Source organism: Jaculus jaculus, chromosome X, assembly GCF_020740685.1.
Source record: "Jaculus jaculus isolate mJacJac1 chromosome X, mJacJac1.mat.Y.cur, whole genome shotgun sequence".
Classification (NCBI taxonomy): domain Eukaryota; kingdom Metazoa; phylum Chordata; class Mammalia; order Rodentia; family Dipodidae; genus Jaculus; species Jaculus jaculus.
The window spans coordinates 127,940,336-127,965,907 of record NC_059125.1 but is presented as its reverse complement, the minus strand read 5'-3'; the positions used below and the strand labels follow the sequence as shown (position 1 = coordinate 127,965,907).

Genomic DNA, 25,572 nt, shown 5'->3' with positions numbered 1-25,572 from the left:
ACTTTACCATGTACCATTATTCTCTGTTTATGCTGTGCCCATACTGGGGTCCTATTTCAATTTCTTGACTAAATAATTTTTATATCTTAGAATGTTTACATATACTCTTGTCTCTGCTTAGAAAAATTCTTTCACAAAACTTGATATAGTTGTTTCTTTTGTATTTTCTTGCTCCCTCCTTAAATGTGCTATCAGCTAGACATTCATTGACCATTTATTCTAAATCAATCTCCCTACCTACAGTATTCCCCAACATTACCTAGTTAGGCTAGATTTCAATATATCACCATTTTTCTATCATTTAGCCAAGTGATAATTATGGAATCACTGACACATTTATATTTTTAGTATGATTCTCTCACAACTTCTGTGTCTGTCCCATCAAGATATATATTAAAAGACTAAATGCCTTTGTAATTCTCACCGACTGATTACAGTGGTTGTAGTTTGATAGATGCTAGCTTAGGAGAGTTAAACACTTATATATCAATTCATTCACATTATCATGCTCAAAATTTGGGGTAATTGTCCACCCCTGTGAATCTAAAAAGATTGTGACTATTTAGAACATTACAGAATAATAAGGTATTAACAGATGGAGTTTGGGGCACAGCAATAGCACTCAGAATAGAGGGAGGAACTTCCTAGTCTAGGTTACAGAAAAATGATGCACTATTTACCTTGTTTTCTGTGACTTTGTTTGCACTAAAATACCATATAAGAAGTCTGATTACCATGAAGTCACCACCCTGTAAATGATATGGCATGGCCATGTAGAGATTTTTTTTCTATTAATCTTTCTTTTCCTCCAGTATTTTCTTGTTAATAGTTTCTCGGGCAAGACAAGTGATTTTCATAAAGATATATAGAGTTCCATATTATATATGTGAATTCATTGGTATTCTTCCCACCTGGGGAGTAGAATCTATGTACCGTCTCTTTGAATATGCAATGGTCGTAATTCCTTTCACCAGTTAAGTGTGACCAGGGCACTCACAGTTGGATAGCAATCACCACTGGCATAAACTGTCAAATATGTGAGTGAAAATGTGTCTAGCTGATTTCAATTCCTTGCTGTTAAGCTCTCTCCAGTCATGAAGCTTTCTTAGATGAGGTCTCAGGCATAGTGGGACAGAGATAAGCCATTTCCATTGCAACCTACTCTGATTTCTGACCCAGAGAATCCATGAGCATAATTTTGTTGTTGGTCAAGTCTACAATTTGGGAGATGATTTTATGGAAGAGTGGTCCCAAATAGTGACCATGAAATCCATTTCACTTTCGGAGGCACAAAGTAAATTTAGAAATTTAAGTTTGATAAGTTATATCCCCCCCCTTTTTTTGTTTTTTGAGGTAGGGTATCACTCTAGCACAGGCTGACCTGGAATTCATTATGTAGTTCACAGGGTGGCCTCGAACTCACGGTGATCCTTCCTACCTCTATCTCTCGAGTGCTGGGATTCAAGGTGTATGCCACCATGTCTGGCTAGTAAAAGTCTTTATATTGTCATTGGAGTTTTTAAAACTTACTATATTGCCACGTGCTTCTTTGAAGTGAAGTTTCCCTGTACTTCTGATGAAGAAGGGAATATTTCCTCCTCCTTCCCTGACAATTCCCACTGTATGGGCACCTGCCATTAGAACCCAGGTTTTACATGTTGCACACATTACTTCATGTTCTGTTTCCCTTCTAAATTATCTTGCTCCTATTATTTGTATATCTAGGCCTTACATTGAAGGTTCAGTGAGTACATATAGAAGGATTAAATGAATGTTTTCTTATCTAAGTAACAAGTACTAACCAGACCCAATTCTGATTACCTTCTGAGATCAGATGAGATCAGGCACACTCAGGGTAGCATGGTCATAGACAAAATGAATACTTATAATGATCATTTTCATCTGGTCTGGCTTTGGTCTCCTGTAAATTCCAGGCTTCAGTATTTTCCAGGTTGGCCCCAACCTCCCCCTAACGAATATGGAATATAGATGAGGGTCTGAACCATCTGTGCTGTTCTGTTTGATTTCAGGTCATCAGTGACTTCACCATCCAGATCTCACCACTAGCATTTCATACATTCATTTCCTGTCGCTCTGCTTTCTACAGAAGTAAACACATGGAGGGATGGGCACAGTAATGAGGAAGCCAAGGCTGCAGCTAAAAGCAGCAACAGCCACAATAATAGCAAAAATATCTAAGAGTAAATAAAATTGTACTATGTTGCTGGCGGTGCTTGAATGTTTAGTACACATGGTACCATGAAATCTTCACAATATTCCTCTGAGATAGACACTATTATCACAATTATAGAGATTAGGAAGCTGAGGTTCAGAGGGTCAATATCAAAATGTCACTCACATGAAGTTATGAGATGCAGGTCCATCTTTCTGAATCTACACCTCATCTACTGATGTGTACTGTCATAGGTATGCTGACTTTCTCAGGAGTTTTCAGATTATCTATGTTTTTTAGGTAAAGTCTCACTCTAGTTCAGGCTGCCCTGAGATTCACTCTGTAATCTTTAGCCTGGCCTCAAATTTATAGCAATTCTCCTACCTTGGCCTCCCGAGTGCTGGGATTGAAGATATGTGCCACCCGCTGCTGGATAAATCATCTATCTTTAATGGTAAGAACAACATATTCCTGAAATTTAAAGTCATTCAGGCAATATCTTCATTGGATAGAATTGAAGATGTTTTGAGGGCTAGACTAGAGAAGGATTTTCTATGAGAATCATCTCTGAAGATGTCTGACTGTGCTAACCATTTCATGTCATCAGAGTAGGGCAGGAAGTGTGTGCAATGAATTCAACCAGCTTCCTTACTGTTTGACTCACCTGCCCATGGAGTGCTGCTACTCACTAGGGGCTCCCCAGTGACCTTATCTGAACCCTTGTGCAAGAAGGGAGCAACCTCTGAGCCAGTTAAAGGATGGCATGAAAGAGTGCTTCAGATGAGGGTACTTTTGAGTGGCAGCCAGAACTATGTTGGATAAAGAGACCCCAGATTTTGTCCTGCAACATACCAGTGATGGTGATGATTAATGCCAACTCAGTCACTGCATTGCTGATGGGGATGCAGATGAGGAATAGACAAAGTCTGACAAACTCAGAAAAGAAACAGAATTTGGTTTAACTGTTTGGAAGTAATTCTAATTACAGGCATTTATGTGAACTGTTTACAATCTATGCCTAATCACCACCAAGCACAATAACCATTATGCATATCATTAAACATGTGTCAGATTAATTTTGTAGTATATTTTGATTATAACAGCAAAGCCTATGCGTGTATGCTCTGTCTTTATAATTTGTTGCTCAGATTGCTCACAACTTAGGAATAAATGAGACAGTACATTGGCTGTGGGGCCCGAGACTGGGGAAGGTACAGAGGCAGCTGCCTGGGGTTGAATATTTACTATGGGTAGTGCAGAAAATGGGTAATCAACAAATACATAAATCGCAGCAGCTTAGCTTCACTGGAGCCCTGTAGGCAGCTCTACAATATTTTATTCATTTTCTGTTGTATCTTTGACTGTATTCATAGCCACAGCATGTCCCCAACCTTTTTCTTGTCTCCTTGGCCTCTCAACACACCCCTCTTCTCTCAACTCTTGCTCAATGGATTGAGTGACGGAGACTGCATCTTAGTCTTTGCATAATACATCTGGCTAATACCACCTTACTCTGCTTTCTACTTTATGTCCAAATTGCCGGTCTCCTTTCCTGCTGGTCTTGGGCATTTAATGAGTAAGGGTGGTCTTTCAGCTGTGCTTTGGCCTCTTCCCCTCCCATTCCTCTGAGACTGGTTTCCTATCCCTGTAGTTCCTGTGCCAGAAATTTCTTTTGTGGGGGAGGGCTGGAGAAATGGCTTTGAGATTAAGGCACTTGCCTGCGAAGCCTAAGGGCCCATGTTGGACTCCCCAGATCACATGTAAGCCAGAGGTACAAGGTGATTCATGCACAAGATTGCACATGCACACTAGGTGGCACAAGCGTCTGCAGCGGCTTGAGGTCCTGGCTCACCAACTCTCTCTATATATCTTTCTCCTTCTCTCCCATAAAAAGAAATTCCTTTTAGGATTTTTGCCATGCACATAGTGTGAATTCAGTAAAGTTTTTGAGGATTCATTCAGATATACACAGGACAATGGGATTGCATATTACACATGTGTGTATGTGCACACACTGTTCTTGCTATTTTTCAGCTCTTCCATTTTCTTTTCCTCCTTAAGTTAACCTTGTACTTATACATATTCCCTTCCAATTACATTGGGAATTCATTGAGTGCAAGGGATTCTGTGGGTTGAAATAATAATTTATCAACACAACTTGAAGCATTCAATAAATGCTGAAAGATCTGCAGTCATGGATCCTTAGGGTCTGATTCCCCTGTAGAGGTATGAGGATGTTTGACATCTTCTGTTCCAGCGTTATCTCAGAGAGAGAGATGTTAGGATGACAGAAAGCAGGAGAGTCGAAAATGTATGGTTTTGGTGTTAGACAAACTTAACTTCCATTCCAGGCTCTGCCACTCAGTAACTAAATGAACTTTAGTAACTGGCATCCTCTTTGTGAGGTCCAGGGACCTTCTATGGAAAAGGAGGATATAATGGAACCTTTCTTGCAAGATTGTTATGAAGAAAAATTGACACACTAATGAGAAAGTTCTGATACACAATGTTAATGATTTTTTTCTCAGGCAGAAACATCAGCTGCTTTGGGTCACTCACACTGAATTTGTTCCTCCTACTACAGTCACAATGGGCCACCATTTCAACCACCTGAGCCCTTACTTATTATCTATGTTCATCTTTCATTCATAGCTATAGATCAAGAGTTCTTATTCCTAGGAGATCCAATATTCCCTCTTAATAACAAATATTTTGTGACTCATCCCTCACAATTCTGAAATGAAATTCATAGAGAATATAACCTACCTATGTACATAATTTAAATAAAATCAATGCAGTGACCTAACCAAAATACAAATGAGAAATGAAAGGAAAGTAATTTACAAGAAAATGATATGTATTTCAATATATAAATGCAAGGACACGACTGCATCAGACAACATAATGAAATACATGATTGCACCAACTTATAATAAATGAGTTTATATTTTAAAAGATTGGGAGTCATTACATATAATAAAGGAAAATATAAAAAGAAGATATAAAAAACAGTAGGATAAAAACTACTGTTAAATAAGACAAGTCTCATGTAAATAGTTTTTTTATCACTTGTATTACAAAAGCTCAGTTCAATTTTTTAAAGCTATGTATGATATAGGATTCATTATATGGGGATTATTCTATGCATTTTAGGACAATAAGTATCCTTAGTTCCTATCTGCTAAATGTCAGTAGCACCTGCAAAGCACTGCAATGGCAAAAATGTACCCGTAAATTTACAAACATCTCCAAATGTACAAAACTACCAGTTTTTGCGAATCAGTATTAGAGATCATGCTCAACAAGCAAAAGGCAAATTTGACCAACATCATGAATTTCTGTTCTTAGATGTTGGGATCTCCACTAATTGCAATTCCCTATCTTTGCAATGTTTCTTTGTTATGGTATTTTGGGGATTGTGATTCACAGTATTAAGATTCCAAAAGTAATAACAAGCACCTACAATCTTTTTTCCCTAATATACTTCTACACCATGAATACCTACTGCCAATTCAGCATGCTTTTCATCATGAAATTGCCACTTTCTTAAGATAAGTCAAATGAACTACATAGTATCTTGGTCACAAACAAATGTTACCACAATGACTATGGCTACCACTTGAGTTTCTGCCACCTTTAAAGCATCTCCCCTCTGGTTACTGAGGCTTTGATGGCATGTGTTTTCTTGGTTCTATTGTGAGCAGTTTTTATTTTTTTTAAAAAAATTTTTTTTTTATTTATTTATTTGAGAGCGATAGACACAGAGAGAAAGACAGAGAGAGGGAGAGAGAGAGAATGGGCGCGCCAGGGCTTCCAGCCTCAGCAAACGAACTCCAGACACGTGCGCCCCCTTGTGCATCTGGCTAACGTGGGACCTGGGGAACCGAGCCTTGAACCGGGGTCCTTAGGCTTCACAGGCAAGCGCTTAACCACTAAGCCATCCAATACCACATTTTAATTTTGATTTATTTTTATAATAATCAAGCCAAGATATATGTTTTAAAAAATGATGACACTGAGCATTATCATTTCTTTGGTGTTTCATGGACATTGTTAAATTTAAATTGCTCATTTGGCAAATGTGTTATATACAAATTTTCAAAATATGTATCTTTCCAATTCTCCAAGAAAATTGAAGATATATTTAAATGATCATTTGTAAATGAAGAACTCAAATGATACTTATAAATCTCAGCACTTGAGCCAGGCATGGTAGCACATGCCTTTAATCCCAGCACTCAGGAGACAGAGGAGGACTTTTGTGAGTTTAAGGCCAGCCTGAAACTGCAGAATGAATTCCAGGTCATCCTGTGCTAGAGTGAGACCCTACCTCAAAAAACAAACAAACAGCTTTGCGCAGTGGCAGTATCGCGTAGCCAATGAGGTTTATCCGAGGCGCGATTATTGCTAATTGAAAACTTTTCCCAATACCCCGCCATGACGACTTGAAATATAGTCGGCATTGGCAATTTTTGACAGTCTCTACGGAGACTGAATTAAAAAAAAAATCTCAGCACTTGAGAGGCTGAGACAGAAATAAGTTCAAAGCCTGGCTGAGCCATATAGTGAATTTAGGGCCAGCCTGGGCTACAATAGTGAGAATTTGGATTGCAAAATAAATAAGTCATGAGGATTTCAAAGTCTAAATGGTTCCATTAAAATTTTACTGCACTTGCTTTATCAAATACACAAACAACAGTTCAATTATCCTTTGTGTCATCCATCAATCCATATTTGTTGATAACATTTCACAGTGAATTGCAAATATCAATAATCTCTCTAACTCCTTCAGGATTTTTATCATTTGCTGGAGCTGACTTATTGCTGACAGATTCTCTTTTGATGTACAATTTTCATACAATTAAATGAAAAGAAACTGTAAATCCATACACATAGAGTTTTTTAATGTTTTTTTTTTGTTCATTTCATTTATTTGTTTGAGAATGACAGACAGACAGAGAAAGAGGGAGAGGGAGAGAGAGAGAATGGACGTGCCAGGGCCTCCAGCCACTGCAAATGAATTCCAGAAGCGTGTGTCCCCTAGTGCATCTGGCTTACATGGGTCCTGGGGAATTGAGCCTCGAACCAAGGTCCTTAGGCTTCACAGGCAAGCGCTTAACCATTAAGCCATCTCTACCTCCCATACACATAGAGCTTTGACAAGTACACACACACACACACACACACACACACACACATTAAATGCTTTTCAAACTCTAGAAAATTACCATCAACCAGAGTTCTCTCATTTTCTAATCCAGGGAAGCCTTGTCCCATGATGCTTTCCCACAATAAGTGAATATAATTTGTTATAGAACTTTATATTTTTCTGTGAGGTTTCTTTCACACACTACTTTGTCTTTGGCCTCATCCATGTTGTTCCACATTCCTGAGTAGTTGATTCCATATTATGGTGAGTAGATTTCAATTATAAATATACTGTTTAAATTGATAGACTTCTAGGCTGCTTTAAGTGTTTAGTATTATGATTAAATCTTCTTCAAATATTCATGCACAAATTTTATGTGAACATATGCTTTTTTACTTAGTTTGATAAATATATAGGAGAACAATTGCTTGATTGCAGAATAATTTCATTTTTGAAGAACTTGCTGGGATATTGTCCAAAGTTGTGCCATCTTATCTTCCCACCCACATGGAGAAAAATTTTGATTCCTCTACCTCTTGCCCACTTTTGATGTTGACAGTTTTCTTAATTTTTGCTCTTCAGGAGGGTGTGTGTTGATATTGCCTTGTGGTTTTAATTGGCTTTTCTCTTATGACTAATGACAGTACTTTATTCACATGTGTTAGCTATTCCCATATTTACCTGTGAGAAATGTCTGTTCAAACCACTTGTCCCCCTAAAATATTGTGAAAAATTTAAACTTGAAGGAAGAGTTGCAAGAATACTGCAAAAAGTTACTATATAAATTTATCTAGTTTCCTTTAATGTTAGCATGTTATGTAACCATGACACGTGAATTTGTCAGAAAATACTATTCAAATATCAGTGTTCATTTTAAACTGTTAAAACTCCATCAGCTTTACCACTGATATCTTTTCCAAGAACAATATGTTGAAGGGTTTCCCCTACTTTTTCCTCTAGCAGTTTCAGGGTTTGAGGTCTGATGTTAAGGTTTTTAATACATTTGGATTTAATTCTTGTGCATGGAAAGAGACGAATCTATTTTCATCCTACAGATACATATCCAGTTTTCCCAGCACCATTTGCTGAAGAGGCTGTCTTTTCTCCCATGAATATTTTTGGCATTTTTATCGAATATCAGGTGGCTATAGCTGCCTGGACTTACATCTGGGTCCTCTATTCTGTTCCATTGATCTACGTCTGCTTTTGTGCCAGTACCATGCTGTTTTTGTTACTATGGCTCTGTAATATAGGTTAAAATCAGGTATGGTGATACCTTCTGCCTTATTTTTGTTGCTCAGTATTATTTTAGATATTCGAGGTTTTTTGTGATTCCAAATGAATTTTTGGATTGTTCAATATTGTGAAAATGGCAATCTTACCAAAAGCAATCTACCCATGTAATGCAATCCCCATCAAAATTCCAAAGGCATTCTTCACAGAAATAGAAAAAACAATCCAAACATTTATTTAGAATCATAATCTTTCCATTAAAAACAAATTGTACTACCTATATCATGCTTAAGCCAAGGAGAAATAAATTGCATATACTGGAGGGGGAGTAACAAAAATTATAACATATCACAAAATAGCCAAAATAATTCAAAATATTTGAGGAAAATTGAAACATCTCATCTGTCATTAAAGTTTAATCCATTAATTTTAGCATCCACCAGTGGATCTTGTCTGGCTGTGATATTTCAATGTTAATTTTCTTTTTCCACTGTTTCTTCTACTTTTGCTAATTGGAATCCTTCTATAAAGAAGAGTAGCTCACTCTTCTTCATGTACTCAGTGAATTATTTATTTTTATCAGCGTGGACTTACTTATTCCTTGGCTAAATGTATAATGCTGTCATTATTTAGTTTATTGCTTCAATTTGTCAAGCCATTAGGAGTACTTTAATGTTAGGCTTTCATTTTCACATGGCCCTGTCCTTGTGGTTCTTTTCAAAAGCATTTTATGTCACTACAACATTATCCAAGTTTGTTGTGTTTAGTCTCTAACCCTGCCCTAGAGTCTCCATTTATTCAAGGCAACATAGCTGGCTTTATTAAAGAACTGTATTTAGAAACCAAGATGTGTACATAGGTAGGTTTGATGCTACTGAAGTGTTACTGCTTCTAGATCCTCTTAGTAGTCAGATCCTATAAATCTGTGTACAAGCAGACATATCCATATTTCCGTTGCATGCGTGTGTGGGGGGCACACATACGTGGCAAGAGCATATGCATATGTGTTGGAAAGAGAGAGCAAAATTAGGTGTCATTCCATAGGTTCTCAGCCTACCTCTTTTTGAGATAGGCTCTTTCCTTAGCCTGGAACTCACCTATCAGGCTAGACTAGCTAGCCATCAAGCCTCAGAGATCAACCTGTCTCCACTTCTTAAATGTTAGAATTATAACCATTCATTACCACACCAATCTTTTCTTATGTAGTTTCTGGGAATTGAACTCAGGTACTCAAGCTTGCTAGGCAAGCTCTATACCAAGTGAACTAATTTCTCCTGACCTAACATATTGGTATTTTGTGTTTTATTGATCTTTGTATTTATTAAAATAAATTAATTTAAATAGCTTTGATTTTATCCAACACTATAGGCTTTATTTTTTAATTCTTCCTGTGGCAAAAAAAAATGATGTCCCCTCCAAAAATTGTTCACATCCTCATTCATGAAAGCAGTGGATGTGCCTCATTATATGGCACAAAGGAATTCCAGTTTCTAGTCAGGTGATTATAAATTATGTAGCTTGTCCTGGGTTCTCTGAGTGGTTACATTATTTTAGAGTCTTTAAGGTCTGGATAGAGGCAAAGCAAGGATGGTAGGAAATGGGAATATTCAGGAAAGACAGAGAGATGAGGAAGAGCATCATGAGCCAGAGAATATGAGTGGCTTGTAGAAGGATAGGAAAAAGAAACATTATCCTTTACAACAGCCAGGAAAGAAAGCAGCATGCTAATACTTTCATTTTAGTCCATTTACACTCTTGTTGAAATGTTATCTACAGAACTATATGATAATAAATTTTCATTATTTTAAGACACTACATTTGTGGTAATTTATTATGGCAGCAATATAAAATTAATTCATCCTCATTGCTTATTTGTTAATTCCTTTTCTGGCAGAGAAAACTGGGCTCTATTTATAATACACTTGTAATTTTCAGCATATAATGAAATTTCAGAATTGCTAACCTGTACACTTGTAAGAAACATATTTATCTACAATGCACTGTTTGTGTGCAATTCTTTCTGTCTTTACCTTTAAAAAAGAATCAGGACAAACCAATTTCCCAAAGTTATTAAGTCAGCTGCTTTCCTCTCTACCTCCTGCAATGAAGTAATATTTATAATAGAGTTAGATACATTTGCCTCAGTCTTTATTCCATCCTAAGCTCCCCAGACAGCCTAGATGAGTTTTTTTTTTAAACCTTTGTCTGGTGTTTTTTTTTTTTTTTTTTTTCTGTTTTTGTTTTTGTAAGGCAGGGTCTTGCTCTAATCCAGGCTGACCTGGAATTCACTATGTAGTCTCAGGCTGGGCTCAAATTCATAGCAATCCTCCTTCCTCTGCCTCCCAAGAGCTGGGATTAAAGGTCTCAGGCTGGGCTCAAATTCATAGCAATCCTCCTTCCTCTGCCTCCCAAGAGCTGGGATTAAAGGTGTGCACCACCACACCAGGCTTAGTTTTTAAAAAATCTTTATATAGTGAGGCTGGACAGATGGCTGAGTGGTTAAATGTGCTTGCTGGCACCCACATAAAGCCAGATGCATAAAGTTCATTTGCAATGGAATAAGAAGCTGGAATACTCATATGCACTCTCTTTCTGTTTATCTCTTTCTCTTTGTCTCTCTCTAATAGATTTAAAAAATATATATGGCCAGACACTCTTCATGATGGATAGTTTTGACAAATGTGTTTTCATTTATCTGCCACTATAGTGCCATATATAATATTTTTTTCATCCTGAACATGTCCTGGTGGTCTCTTTGTCATCATCTTGTCCATTTTGATTGCTAAATAATATTCCCTGGCACTACAGCTTGCATTTCTTTTTTTTTTCTCATTAACTTATTGAAAGACCTCTAGGTGGTTTCCAGGTTGGAGAAACAGAAAGTAAAATAACTAACATGTGAACATGTAAGCTTTTGAATCACAGATAAATATTCAGGAGTAAGATGGTTAAATCTTATGGTAAATTTTCTTCTTTTTTGTAACTGAGAATTTTAATACATGACTATACTATAATTTGATCAGAATCGCCTATTATACTCATGGGTCCCCCTCCTCCACCTCAAATACAATGAATCCACTTGCTTCCATGTAGTCTCTCTTCTATTTCAATGTCTCATTCTTTTTAAAATTTTATTTATTTATTTACTTACTTATTATGAGAAAGAGGGGGAGAGAGAGGGGGAGAGAGAGGGGGAAGATATAGAAAGAGAATGGGTATGTCAGGGCCTCCAGCCACTGCAAACAATGTTTATACACATGCACCACCATGTGCATCTGGCTTACATTGGTACTGGGGAATTGAGCTCTTAGGCTTCATAGGCAAGTGCCTTAACTGCTAAGCCATCTCTCCAACCCTAATGTCTCATTCTTTCCCCCCCTCTTCTGCTATATGTTTCAAAATGTCAATGGGCTTGATATTGTACAGATATTATGGAGGGAGAATCCTCCTTTATGAGGTCTTCAATGCATCAGTCCTTTCTTGTCCTGAGGATAGTGCCCCAAAGTACTCCTCCCCACCCTTCAGCTCTTAGATTCTCTTTACCCCCTCTTCCACCCTGAGTCCTGGAGGGTGTGATAGAGATGTCACATGTTGCACTCAACTCTCTAGAGTCTCTTGTTTACAGCACTTTGATGAATTTTGAGACTCCCCAGAATCCGTAGCCATCACCACAAAGGAAATTATTTAGTGAGTGGGCCTTAAATACAACCAGAGAGCAGTTGGGTACCCCTTTATGTCATGCCACTATTGCACCAGTGGGCATATCCTGACTGGCTGGTTGGTTGTGTGGCAGTCAGGATCCATTCCTGGTTAAGACTATTGCTGACTTTTCTCCCCCAGCAAACAGAATAGCACTTTCTAACACTATGGTAGGTGACAGGTAGCCAGAAGAAAGCCCAATTCCAGCTTGATTTCCAGTGTCTTAAAACTAGCATGTGGTATCTTTAGCAATAGAGTCTTACTATATAGTTCTGGTGGGTAACCAAGATAATTACCAATATCCTGTATTATTCTGAGGGCCTTCCTAACTAACAACTCACTGAGAGGTATCCCACCTCCGGCCCTGAGATTTTATGGTAACTACTAATGGCATCTGGGTACAGCATTCTCCACATGGGTAGGGTTCTCTCTCTCTCTCTCTTTTTATCTTTCTTTGCTTGGTAGGGTTTCACATATGAGCAGGCCATTGTTTTAATTGCAAAAAATTCGATGCATAGAAAATATACATTCTGCTTTTTTGAGTCAAGCCCAACAGACTGACCTTTTTTTTATGAGAGAGTGAGAAGGAGAGAGAGAGGAGAGAGAAAAAGAGAAAGAGAGAGAGAGAGAGAGAGAGAGGAGAGAATTGTCACATCACACCAGGGCCTCCAGCCACTATAATTGAACTCCAGACGTGTGCACCACCTTGTGTGCATTTGTGACCTTGCACACTTGCATCACCTTTTGTGTGTAGCTTATGTGGGATCTGGAGAGTTGTGCATGGGTCCTTAGGCTTTGCTGGCAAGTGCCTTCAGTACTAAGCCATCTGTCTAGCCCAATATACATTCTTTTTGTCTACTCAGCAGTTAACAGGCCCTTTATAAGTTGCCAGTTTGTAGTTGTTGTGAAAAAATATCATTATAAATCTTATACATATCTTTGTACTTATTTTTTCTATGAATGGAATTGCTCAGTCACATAAGATTAAGTTAAACTTTAAAGAAACTGAACAGCTATTTTATTTTTTATATTTTTATTTATATATTTGCAAGCAGGGAGAAAAGAGACAGAGAGAGGGAAGGGGGGGACTAACTAGGGCTTCCAGCTGCTGCAAAAAACTCCTGATGCATGCACCATGCACTACTGTGCATCTGACTTTATGTGGGTACTGGGGAATTGACCTCAGTTGTTAGTTTTGTAGGCAAATGCTTTAACCACTGAGCCATTTCTCCAGCACTGAACAGCAATTTTCTAATGTAAGCATATAATTTTGCATCTTCATCATAAATGCATGAGTGTCCTAGTTTCTCCACATTTATACCAATAATCTGTGTAGCCTATGGTTTTCCTGTATTTCAGAGAGTCTATACTGGTATTTATTATAACTTTAATTTTTATTTCCGAGATGATTAACTATATTGGACATGTTTTATGTGCATTAGCCATTTGTTTATCGAATTAAATCTGTTTTTCTTAAAAAAATCATTGAGAATTTTAATACATAAATATACTAGAATTTGATTATTTTCTCTTTAAATTATTTTTATTGAGACATTAAATATATGAACATATTACAATTTGATCATATTCCTATTGGGTTATAGTCTTATGTCCTTTCTCCCCTGCCTCTCTTTCACTGAGGTCCTCCTCTGTGGGTTATTGGTAATCACTGTAGGGTCACCCACCCACAGTATACCAAATCACCAGTCAATCTCTGTTGGGGGGGGGGGAATGCCTTAGAGTACGCCTTCCCATTCTGTGGTTCTTACATTCCTTCTGCCTCCTCTTATTCAATGTTCTGTGATCCTTGGAGGGCATGTTGTAAGTCTCAGTTAGTGTTGAGCTCTCAGCAGCCTCTGATTTTCTGTTTTGATAAGTTTTGACTCTCCTCAGCTTCTACCACCATCTCCATGGTGGAGGTTGCCAGGCTGGCCATGAAAGCAGCACTCATATTTAGTCTATCCCTTCCTTTGTAATGTTTTCTGGGCCCTGGCGATTGTGATAGAGAAAACTGGTCCCTTACTAGGCAGTCACATTGTTTTCTTGTTTCTTGTTCTGATAGATCTTGAGTCTCCCTAGTATTCACTGACATACATAAAAAGCTCATTTTCTAACCAAGAGTGAGAGTAACATGGATCAATGGGGCTAGACATAGACATTTAGAAGATTTTGATGGGCATAACCTCTTTTAGCCAAGAAATAGTGGAAGCTTCCCTGTAGGATTTTCTGACTTGGATCTCAGTATCAAGCATCAACCCTTCCACTGAGTAGAATTCATATGCAATCAGAGAGCAGATAATTACCACATAATCTATGTGCCATTGTTGCACTGGTAGGTATATCTTGCCTCACTAGCTGATTTTGTACCTTGTGAGATTCATACTTGTTCACAATGTTGGTGACTTTTATTCCCCAGAAGCTCACATATGATTTTTTCAAGTTCATTTATTTTTCCACAAATATCATGATTTCATTTTTCCTAGCCGCTGGGTAGCTAGCTCATGAGGGACCTAAGGGCTAGTCTGCCTTGCTCAAGACCTGAATAGACATGTGGTCCTGGGTGCCTGGGGCTGTGGGACTGGTTGAGTACAGGGGAAGGGCTTCCCTAGGTCCTGTTTTACCTAGTCTTCAGTGTTCAGAGTGGATGTGCATGGACATTTTGGGTAGGGCATAGGAGTCAGCTGTTCACTGAAGAACTGAGGGCTAGTCTTGATTATTATATCTTTATCTAAGTTTTTGTATTCTCTGTATTATTGAATGATAATAGTTCTTCATAAGTTATAGGTTAAAATGTCATAGTGGATACATGATTTGAAAATACTTTCTTCTGGCCCAGATTTGTCTTTGCTTTTAATTGATGTTGCTCATTTTGATAAAATGCAGCTTACATTTTTTCAAATCATGGATTATGCCTTTGGTGTTGTGTCAAGAAATATTGTGACAGACAGAGAGAGAAAGAGGCAGAAAGAAAGAGAGAGAGAATGGGCATGCCAGGGCTTCCAGCCACTGCAAACGAACTCCAGACGCGTGTGCCCCCCTGTGCATCTGGCTAACGTGGGTTCTGGGGAAGCGAGCCTCGAACTGGGGTCCTTAGGTGTCACAGGCAAGCGCTTAACCACTAAGCCATCTCTCCAGCCCAAGAAATATTGTCTTTAAGCTGCCAATTTAAATATTTTGTTCTCTTACACTGTAGAGAGTTTCTAGTTGTAGCTCTTAAATTTAGTTCTAGTACATAATTTGAGTTAACTGGTTTTTTTTTTTTTTTGGTTTTTCAAGGTAGGGTCTCACTCTAGCTCAGGCTGACCTGGAATTCACTCTGCATTCTCAGGGTGGCCTTGAACTCACGGCGATCCTCCTACCTCTGCCTCCCGGGTGCTGGGATTAAAGGTGTGCGCCACCACGCCTGGCTTTGAGTTAACTTTTGTGTATCCTGCCAGATGTAGTGGTTCATGCCTGTATTACCAACACTCAGGAGACTGAGTCAGCAGGTTTGCTACAAGCTTGATGCTAGCTTTGGCTACACAGTGATCGAGCCTTGGCTACAGAATGAGACCTTGTCTTCTAAATAAAAAAATGAATACGTATGATAAGCATGCATAAAGGTTTTTGTTTACTTTTGGGTTTTGTTTTGTTTGCTTCTGTATACACCATTTTTCCAAAATAACATTTTGGACAGATTGTCATGAATCTATGATGAAATTGTCTTGGAATCTGTGTTGAAACAGTAAATTTAAAAAAATTGTTTCTTGATATTCAGTTTGCTTCTATTGATCTATATGCTTCTCTTTGTGCCAATAACATACTCTCCTGATTACTGTGGCTAAATAATACAATTTAATATTGGGTCATGTGAGCCCTCCAACTTAGTTCTGCTTCAAAACACCTCTGGATGTTCTAGGTCCTTTCATTTTTATAAAACTTTTAGTATCAATTAGAAATTTTTCATTTAAAAAACCTCTTGGAATATTGATAGATAGTGTATAATCTAAATATCAATTGGTGTAGAATTAAAATATTGGCACTATGAATATCTCTTAATTTACTTAGATGATTGTTAGCATTTTTTCTTCAAAGGACCATAAGTATTTTTGATTCTGAAGCTCATATAATCTGTTGCAACTTCTCACATCCTATCTTTTGTGGTACAAAGTAAATGCATAAGTATATGTAAACAATTGCTCATGGGGCTTAGTTCTAATTACTGATTTGTTGATAGGGCATATATTTCAAAAATCTGATTTTGCTAATTTTTAGCAGTAAAGTTTTGTACTTTTTAATATACTAGTCTTGTGCTACTATTGTTTTATTTCTCTCCCACACACTCACACAGGAGTCTCACTCTCCCACTCGTCTGCACTTAACCTCGAGCAATTTTTCATAATTCCTAGTGAATTAAGTAGTTCTGTTGCTTATGACTTCCAGCAGTTCTTGTCCATGTAAACAGAGCTTTTGATGCATTGGACTGCTCTCCCATCACAATTCCCTGAGTCCAACAAAAGTCATTGATTTTCTATGTCTCTTTCCAACTCTAAGGATCAGAATAACAACTTTTCAGCTGTTTATGTTTCAGCACTGGAGCAGATGTTCCCTGTATTTTTTAACTGAAATGTATTCATTATACATGGTACTGGGTTTCATAGGGGCATTTTCATACAAGTATATAATGTACATTGCCTGTATCTCCTCATGCCTTCTATCATCCCTTACCTCTCCCTCCTCTTGTTAGTGTTTTGTTCCTCCCCAGATAGCTTTACTTCTCCTTTCATCTCAGATATACATCCAGGATTTTACATATCTATTTAAAATGTAGGATCCACAAGTGAGAAAAAAAACATGCAGAACTGTCTTTCCAACACAAACATAATCTGATTAATATTACCAGTTGCCTCCATTTTATCTTTGCTCTTCTTCATGCCTGAAAGAAATTTCATGGTGTATAGCTATACTACATTTTCATTATCCTTTCCACTGTCGATGGACAGCTAAGTTCATCCAATAACAGCTAGTGTGAAATAGTGCTGCAGTAAACATTGATGTGCAAGTAACTCTGTGACTTGGAGTCCTCTGAGTGAATATTCAAGAATGGTATAGCTGGGTCATACTATAGGTTTATTTTCAATTTCTTTTAAGGAAACTCCATACTGATTTCCATAGTGGCTGCAAGAGTTAACATCCTTACCAGCAATAAATGAGGATTGCATTTTCTCCACATCCTTACCATAAATTGTTGCTATTTATTTTAATTAAGGAAAAGTGGCAATTTCTATTTACTAATGTCTCTCTACTTTTCAGGAGTCTTCATTTATTCCAGAGTATCTGTATTGTAATTGTCTCACAATAAAGATTAGGAAAAGCCTTTTGTAATTATGAGGGGAGGATGAAAAAAAACAAAAAACAAGCAAATCTCTGGTTAATATCAAAGAGGCTAAAAGACAATCACTTCAAATTCCAGGAATAGTGGCAACAACACGATGGAAGAAATTGTTGATGCTTTAATGGTGAAGGATCTTTCAAATTTGTGCCTCAAGCCAAGCCACTGATCCAATAAACATAGAGAATAACACATGAGTTAAACACCAACTGAGCACCCATACCACTCTAAAGATACTGAGACTGCAAAACTCAAACACAGAGAGGATATCATGAGTGAAGGCAGAGAAAGGGAACAAAAACATAACCCCTATAGAAAAAAGGGTAAGAAAGATAGACTTGTTAAAAATTATGAAAACAGGAGGAATATAAAGTGAAATTCTAGAAGTGTTTAAAATAATACCAACATAGAATTCTGTATCATATACATATTCAAATGTAAATAAAGGTAGTCTATAAATTCTTTAGAGTGATATTCAAAACTGACTTCCAATAGACAATGTCAAAGTTTCTTATTACCATAGATAGCAAATGTTGAGGTAAAATACTATGCATTACATCGTTTTCAGTTTTCTGAAAACTAGCACTTGCCTAACATGTAGCGGTCCTGGCTTTGATAGGCAGCACCATACATATATGCAGCACCATAAAATTCACTTTTTTTTCTTATTTTATATAAATCTTTCATTCAAATAGCCAGCATTCTGGTAAGCTCTGATAATCTAAGAGGCATTTTGCTAGGTTTAAGCTTTGTGTTAGTCTTCTCAAGCTACAGTAACAGAATTGGCTGATGGTTTCAATCACAGAAATTGATTTGCTAAGAGCTATGGAGGTTAGAAATTCAGGATCAAGATGCTAGAATGTTTGTTTTCTGCTGAGGTCCCTTCCTGGTTTACAGACAGCTGTCTTTTTGCTGTGTCCTTACGTGGCAGGGAGGAAGGGAGTGCTCTTGTATCTCTTCTTATAAGGACACTAATCCTATTGGATCAGAGCCCATCCATATGACCTCATTCAACCTTAATTGCTGCCAAGAATTCCCGCTCTCCAAATGCAGTTACATTTGGGTTGGAGCTTCACCATACAAACTTTAGTAGGACACAACTTCTCAGTCCATGGCATGGTCTAAGATGACAAGAGAGTTACTATTATATCTATAAACTTTATGTACCAGGCAGGAAAAGGCAAATGAGCTTTGGTAATGTATTAAATATTAAATTTAATTTTAAAAATTGATAAGTAAGAAGAGAGGGAACTTGAACTGAGCTTTGAAGTTTTCACTTGGTTCTTATGGTTTATCACAGGGGTATGTAAAATTCAATTGGGAAAAAAAATTCATTTGTGGTCAACATTCATTCCATATATATCATCTGCAAATAACCATAGACAAAAATTTGCTTGCTCTAGATAATATTGATAGGAACAGAATATCCATAATGAAGGAGGTGATAATCTTGCTGTTGTCTGTCCTTGCAAGATGATACCTGAAGTACTGTGCTCATTTCTGGACACCAGAATACGTGATGATTATAAATATACTAGTAGCTACCAATGTGTAACAAGATGGGTAAGGAATGCAAAAGTCACCACGAAAGAAATGAATAAATTGTTTAGTGCTTATTTGGACAATGGAAAAATTAAATGCCTTAATCCTATAAGTAGATAATACATAAATGAGGCATTTCACTTTTGGATGCATGGTCGGATTAATTAGAAAAAAAAAAAAACACTAAGTCAGAGCTACCTGAAGATGGAATGGGCTGGGCCAAGATATAGCAAATTCTATGCCATCAAAAGTATGTAAGTACAGAGGCTGAGGAGAGAGCTCATTCAGCAAAGAGCTTGCAATCAAGCCTGAAGACCTGAGTTTCATTAGCAGACTCCACATTTTTTTTAAAAAGCTGAGCATGTTTGCACATGCTTGTAATCCCAGCATTGAGGATGTTGAGATAGGAGGATCCCAGGGGCTGAGTGGCTAGCCTGTCTTGTCTAATTGGTAAGCTCCAGACTATTGACAGGCCCTGTCTCAAAGAAAAGGTAGATGGGGGCTGGGAACATGGCTTAACAGTTAAGGCATTTGCCTGCAAAGCCAAAGGACCCTGGTTCATTCCCCAGGACCGATGTAAGCCAGATGCACAAGGGGGTACATGCATCTGGAGTTCATTTGCAGTGGCTGGAGGCCCTGGCACACCCATTCTCTCTTTCTATCTGCCTCTTCCTCTCTCTCTGTAATAAACAAACAAATGAATAAATAAATAAAATATTTTAAAAACATAGATGGCATCTTCAGAACAGCATCTAAAGTTTCACATGCATGCACATGTGCAAATGCAGGAACACACAAAAAAGTATATAAGTCTGAATAGATAACAATAGGAGGGATGTTGTAGAAGGAATTCTAGCATTAGCTGAAAGTTGCACTAGACAACTTTGTAGGGCTCTTCCAACTCTTAAAAGATAGGATTGTCTTGTCAACAAGATAATGTATCATCAGTTGTCTTATAAATATTAAGTAATTCTAACAGATTTCATATGAAAATTAATTTTCTAACTGCGTGAACTGAGACATGACATAGACAATTCTTGCCTTACTTAATTTTTATTGTGTTGGAGCTATTGTTTATCACCCATGACAATATTCAACTAATTAATAAGTGTCTTAAGAACTCTATATGCTTAGCACTCAATAAAGCCTGTGAGGTGATAGAAGTCTCATAAAGAAATCCTGTCTTCAAGGATCTCCATTCTTCTTAAGGAGTCTATAGGAAGACTAAATAAAGCCCAAGGAAATAGACCTGGCTCTGTGACTTCACATCAGGGAGGCTGATATTTACAAGGATACTCACGTTTCCAAAATTGTCTTATCTTCTTCACAATGTACGTAGAATCCTGTTTACCTCCAAAATGAAAGGAACACTTTTCTACTCATTTTTTAAACCTTATTTTTATTTGTTTGAGACAGAGAGAAAGGGAGACAGAGATAGAGAGAGGAAGAATGGGCATGCCAGGGCATACAGCCACTGCAAATGAACTCCAGACGCATGTGTCACCTTGTGCATCTGGCTTACTTGGGTCCTAGGGAATCGAACCAAAGTCCTTTGGCTCTGCAGGCAAGTGCCTTAACCACTAAGCCATCTCTCCAGCCCTACTCAGACATTTTCATTGATGCTTCATTGCCCTAAACATATCTAACCTTTGTTGATATGGCCCTGAAAGCTCCCCATTAACTGGCCCAAGACTTTCTATCTAACATCACTGTATGTCTCTTCTCTTTGTTTCTAACATTCTTAAATCTTTTTAAAATTTGAACTTTCTTACTGTATTTTTATTCACCTGCAGACGTTACTTTATTATAGCTCCTTCTGCATGGAGAAACCATTGCCAACCACGAACTTTCCAAGTCCGGGCTTGATTCCTTCTCTCTGTGATTCTAATAACTGTGTTCCCACTTCATGTGGCACTTTCCAAAGTACCATGCAATGACCTGCTTGTTGCCTGTGTGATATGTGAACACCGAGACTTTGGCAGACAAATCTATGTACATTCAGCTATCAGCACTTCACTTGGCACATAGTAGGTGCTCAGTAATGGAGGAAAATCAATGTCAGCAAAGACAAGTAGAAATAAAATGGTTGTGTATATCATAAGGGAGTGGGTAAGAAGGACATATTAAATGAAGCGAGCAGAAAATCTTGGTAGTAACTGGAAGGAAGATAACAGTAATGTTTGCTGTTAAGATTAGAGATACAAAGTGTGGTTGACAATAAAGGTAACTGAATGCCAGTGTGGTTATTTTAACTTGACGAGCAAGGCAATAAAATATTCTGTGGGACTGGAGAGATGGCTTAGTGGTTAAGTGCTTGCCTGTGAAGCCGAAGGACCCCGGTTTGAGGCTTGATTCCCTAGGACCCACGTTAGCCAGATGCACAAGGGGGCGCATGCGTCTGGAGTTCGTTTGCAGTGGCTGGAATCCCTGGCGCACCCATTCTCTCTCTCTCTCTGCTTCTTTCTCTCTGTGTCTGTAACTCTCAAATAAATAAATTAAATAAACAAAAAAATTTTTAAAAAAACATTCTGTGAACAAGCATCTTGGAATTCCTACTTTGGACCTCCAGATCACTTATTTCTACCCACTGCTCCTCCTGGACTATAAGTGTGAATGAAGCAAGAGAGCACTATTATTGACTTTGGACAATTTGGGGGTGTTTGCTTTTGCCAGGATGATTACTGAAGCATAATTTAGATTTTACCAATTGTAAGTATACAGTTACATGAGTTGTAAAAAGTGCACCCGGACATATAAACACCTCAATAATCAAGCCAAAGAACATGTGCCTTACCTGGAAGTTCCATTGCTACCCTTCTATGTTTCCAACTTTGATCGTTTTTAGCATGACATGATTAGCTTTATTTTCTTTGTATGTCAGATTCCCCCTGAATTATGATAATGAAATAAGGCATGATTTATAAAATTAATCTTGGTCTTCATTATGACATGTATACTAGTGCACTTTGAAATGTACTGTACTTTGCTCTTTTTCATCCCCCATTATCCTCTCTGCTCCCTCCTTTCTTCTGGTCCCTTTCCCTCTACCTAGTCACCCTTCTGCTTTCTTCACAAACACACACACACACACACACACACACACACACACACACACTTCCAGATTCTGAATATGAAAGAAACCATGTGATATTTATCCTTCTTTCTCTTCACAATTGCCCTCTTGTTCCTGCCTGGTCCTCCTTTTAATCCTTTCCCATTCTCCCAATAGTCCCCTCCAGTCTTTCACACTTAGCCTAATATTTTCTTGAGATCCATTTATATTAACTGTGTTAGTAGTTCGCCTCTCTACTCTTTTTTTTTTTTTTTTAACTTTTTGTACTGAGCAGTGTTTTGTAGTTTGGATGTAACACAAGTTATCCATTCACCAGTTGATAGTTGTTTGGAATATTTCCAGTCTGGATCTATTATGAATAAAGTTACTGTGAACATTTAAGTAGCACTGGTGGTGTGCTTGCTTGGCCCTTCAACCCAGAGCAAAGGTACCTGGCAAGAGATGAATGGTTCCTGAGAGAAACTACTGAACCAAGAACCCATCAGTCCTCCCTCCCTTCTCCCACTTCATCAAGTCTAGGTCAGAACTGCTACAAGGATGTTATTGGTGCTCACAAGTTGAATAAAAAAACACATGCTTTCTCACTGCTTTGAAGACTTTTGTAAATGCAGATGTATTGCGTTTTTTTAAGTGTTTGTATCTTTTTTCTCGCTCTTGTTTTCTCTATTTTCCCAAACTTATTTAAAACTGAATCTGTATCTCTTTGTTGCACTTTTCCCTTTCTAACATCTCTTTCCCCTTTTCCTATCTGTTCTTTCCCTTCTTTTATTACTCCTTCCTTTCTAGTTTTCCTTTGCTTTCCTCTTTCCTTCTATCTGCTGTCTTCCAGCACAGAAGTTTACATTTCATTTACCAAGTGCTTAAATCAAAGAGGTGGCCAATTAGTATGAACTGTTACACACCATAAGCATTTTATGCACTGCCAACTTATTTTATTTATTTGTTTTAACTGTGAAGATACTAAGCACTCAGTCCCATTTCTATTACGTGAGATCACATCAGTCAATTACACCTAATTTCCTATAGTGATTCTGAGAATTTCAGCTGGATAGAGCTTTTATGTTTTGGTTTAAAGTAGGCAGTTGTTGATTCCCAGGCTGCATACCGCTGCCAACCCTTCCTGCCCCCATTAAAACGCCTATGTTTTGACAAATTGGAGTCATTAGTATTTCAGCCATCTGAAATAGGTTTAATCATTCAGATGCTGGTGCTCTATGTTCAAACTTTTGTGTTAACAAACTCCCTTTTCTTTTTCCTTGTTAACTAGGAACCTGATATTTAAGCATCCTAGATTAGTGTTACAGGTGCACTTTCCGCCCACCCATGAGGGGCTATGCTCAAATTCCCATGTCTAATGCCACTGAGCATTAGGGGGGACTAAAGAAGTTCATTTTATAGCTTTATTAGAATTGCTTCTTTTGTACCTAGGCCATTTTTCACAAGGCCTTGGCTTAAGGGTCTGTGCTGGTTCATTCATAGTCTGTTTCCTTTCCCAGGGACATGAAGCCCTTCCTAAAAAAGAAATGTGGAGTGTGGTGGTGGCAGCGGGGGTGAGGGGTGGGATTCTGTGGTTCAGTCTTGCTGGTCATGAGCAAAGAGGCACAACAACAAGAGAGCAATGAAGGGATGCTTGAGGGGAATGTGGCGTTCAGGGTGGACAGGCAAATAATAGCATCATTAAAGAGCCAAACTAGTACATCATTGTTTTGGCAAATTGCTTTAAGGGAGAAAGAGAGAGAGGAAAAAAGAAAGGAGCCACAGAAGAAAGAGAAGATAGTGAGGATAAGAGCTGGTAGAAAGGGCGAGTTCTAAGATAATTTTTGCCTCCTTTTCATCCTCAAGAATGAGAATTTCCGCTAAGTCAGCCCAGGTCTCTCAGCAGCTCCTAACCAGAATTCTTTCCAAATGGGGCAGTGGCCTGTTCTCGTCCATCTAGTTGCACCCGACCTTGGGACCACTACCCAAATGCCCACCCCCATTCTCCTATTTGCATGGAATACTTCAAGTACAGATGGCAGATGCCAGGCATAGAGCTGGGCTGCTCTATCACTCTCATGTTTCTGACTCTACATCTTTTTTAATGCATATGATGATGGATTTAGTTTCCTGTACAGCCACAGCACACAACTGAATCATGTTGAACTTACAGCCCCTGAAAACCCCTAAATCTTTTTTATGCATGTTGCAATTTAGCCATATCTCATGCTCTGCTTGGACATCTGGTTGTTTTGGATGCAAATGCACATTAATGTTCCATATTTTTGAACATTTAAAAAAGATTCTTGATGCATTATTAAGCTTATTTCTGAAGTTATTGAAAACAACCGTCATCAGTTTTGTAGTCATGTAAATGTCCTACTTTGTTTTGTTTTCATCCAGGAATTTTTTTTTTTTTTTCAGAATGAAGGCACAGATAATTAAGAATTCAAGGGCATTCAGATCTTTCAAGAGCCATCTTTAAAATGTAAATGTTCTCAAATTCAACCTGTTGACAAATAGTGGATTTAAGTGATTCATTTCGTTGTCTGTTTTGGCTTAAGGTGGGAAAGAGTGGTGCAGGCTTAGACTCTTCCCAGCCTCCTAAAATGGTGCAATGCTGCAAAAACAACCAGCCTCTCATTGCTGGGCAATGGACAGCACCACAAATCAAATACTCTTCATTTTTGCATCTACTTATCTAGATTATGGTTGAGCTAGTCACTCAAAAAATGCTATATTGGGCTGGGGGATAGCTTAGCGTTTAAGGTGTTTGCCTGCAAAGCAAAGAACCCAGGTTTGATTCCCCAGGACCCACGTTAGCCAGATGCACAAGGGGGCACATGCATCTGGAGTTTGTTTGCAGTGGCTGGATGCCCTGGTGTGCCCATTCTCTCACACTCTCTCCCTCTTTCTCTCTGTCAAATAAATAAATAAAATTTTTAAATGTAAATTTTGACTATTTCCAGAAATGTTTACATTTACTTATTGCTTATATGTACTTTCTGTGTTTTAACCTTGGAAAAGATACAAATTATTGAGAGCTCAAATTAAAATGACATTAAAGGAACTCAATCCAACCTTATTACCTTGTGATAAACATAAGTTTTACAAAATCCTCTCTGTAGATTTCTAGCTGATGGCATCAAGTTACAAGGTGATGGATTTGTGAAATCACAGAATGGTTTTCTCATTTTAAGAAAAATGTAGATTGCTGTGAGCTTTTATTTCTCTCCCCATAGTCTGAGCAAACACAAGTTTCAAAGCAAATTTTGCCAATGTAGGATACATAATTAGTATATTTCCAGTTCTTTTCAGTTTATGCTTAGTCTTTTATAAATGTTAAGAAAACTATT

The 25,572-nt window shown here is 37.9% G+C and overlaps 1 non-coding gene across 1 annotated transcript; it reads left to right on the top strand.

Moving 5' to 3' along the window:
* Positions 1 to 6,521: 6,521 nt before the first annotated feature.
* On the top strand, positions 6,522 to 6,664 carry LOC123456781. The gene has a single exon (XR_006634661.1). It is a non-coding gene; the product is annotated as a U4 spliceosomal RNA (small nuclear RNA).
* The last annotated feature ends 18,908 nt before the right edge of the window (positions 6,665 to 25,572 follow it).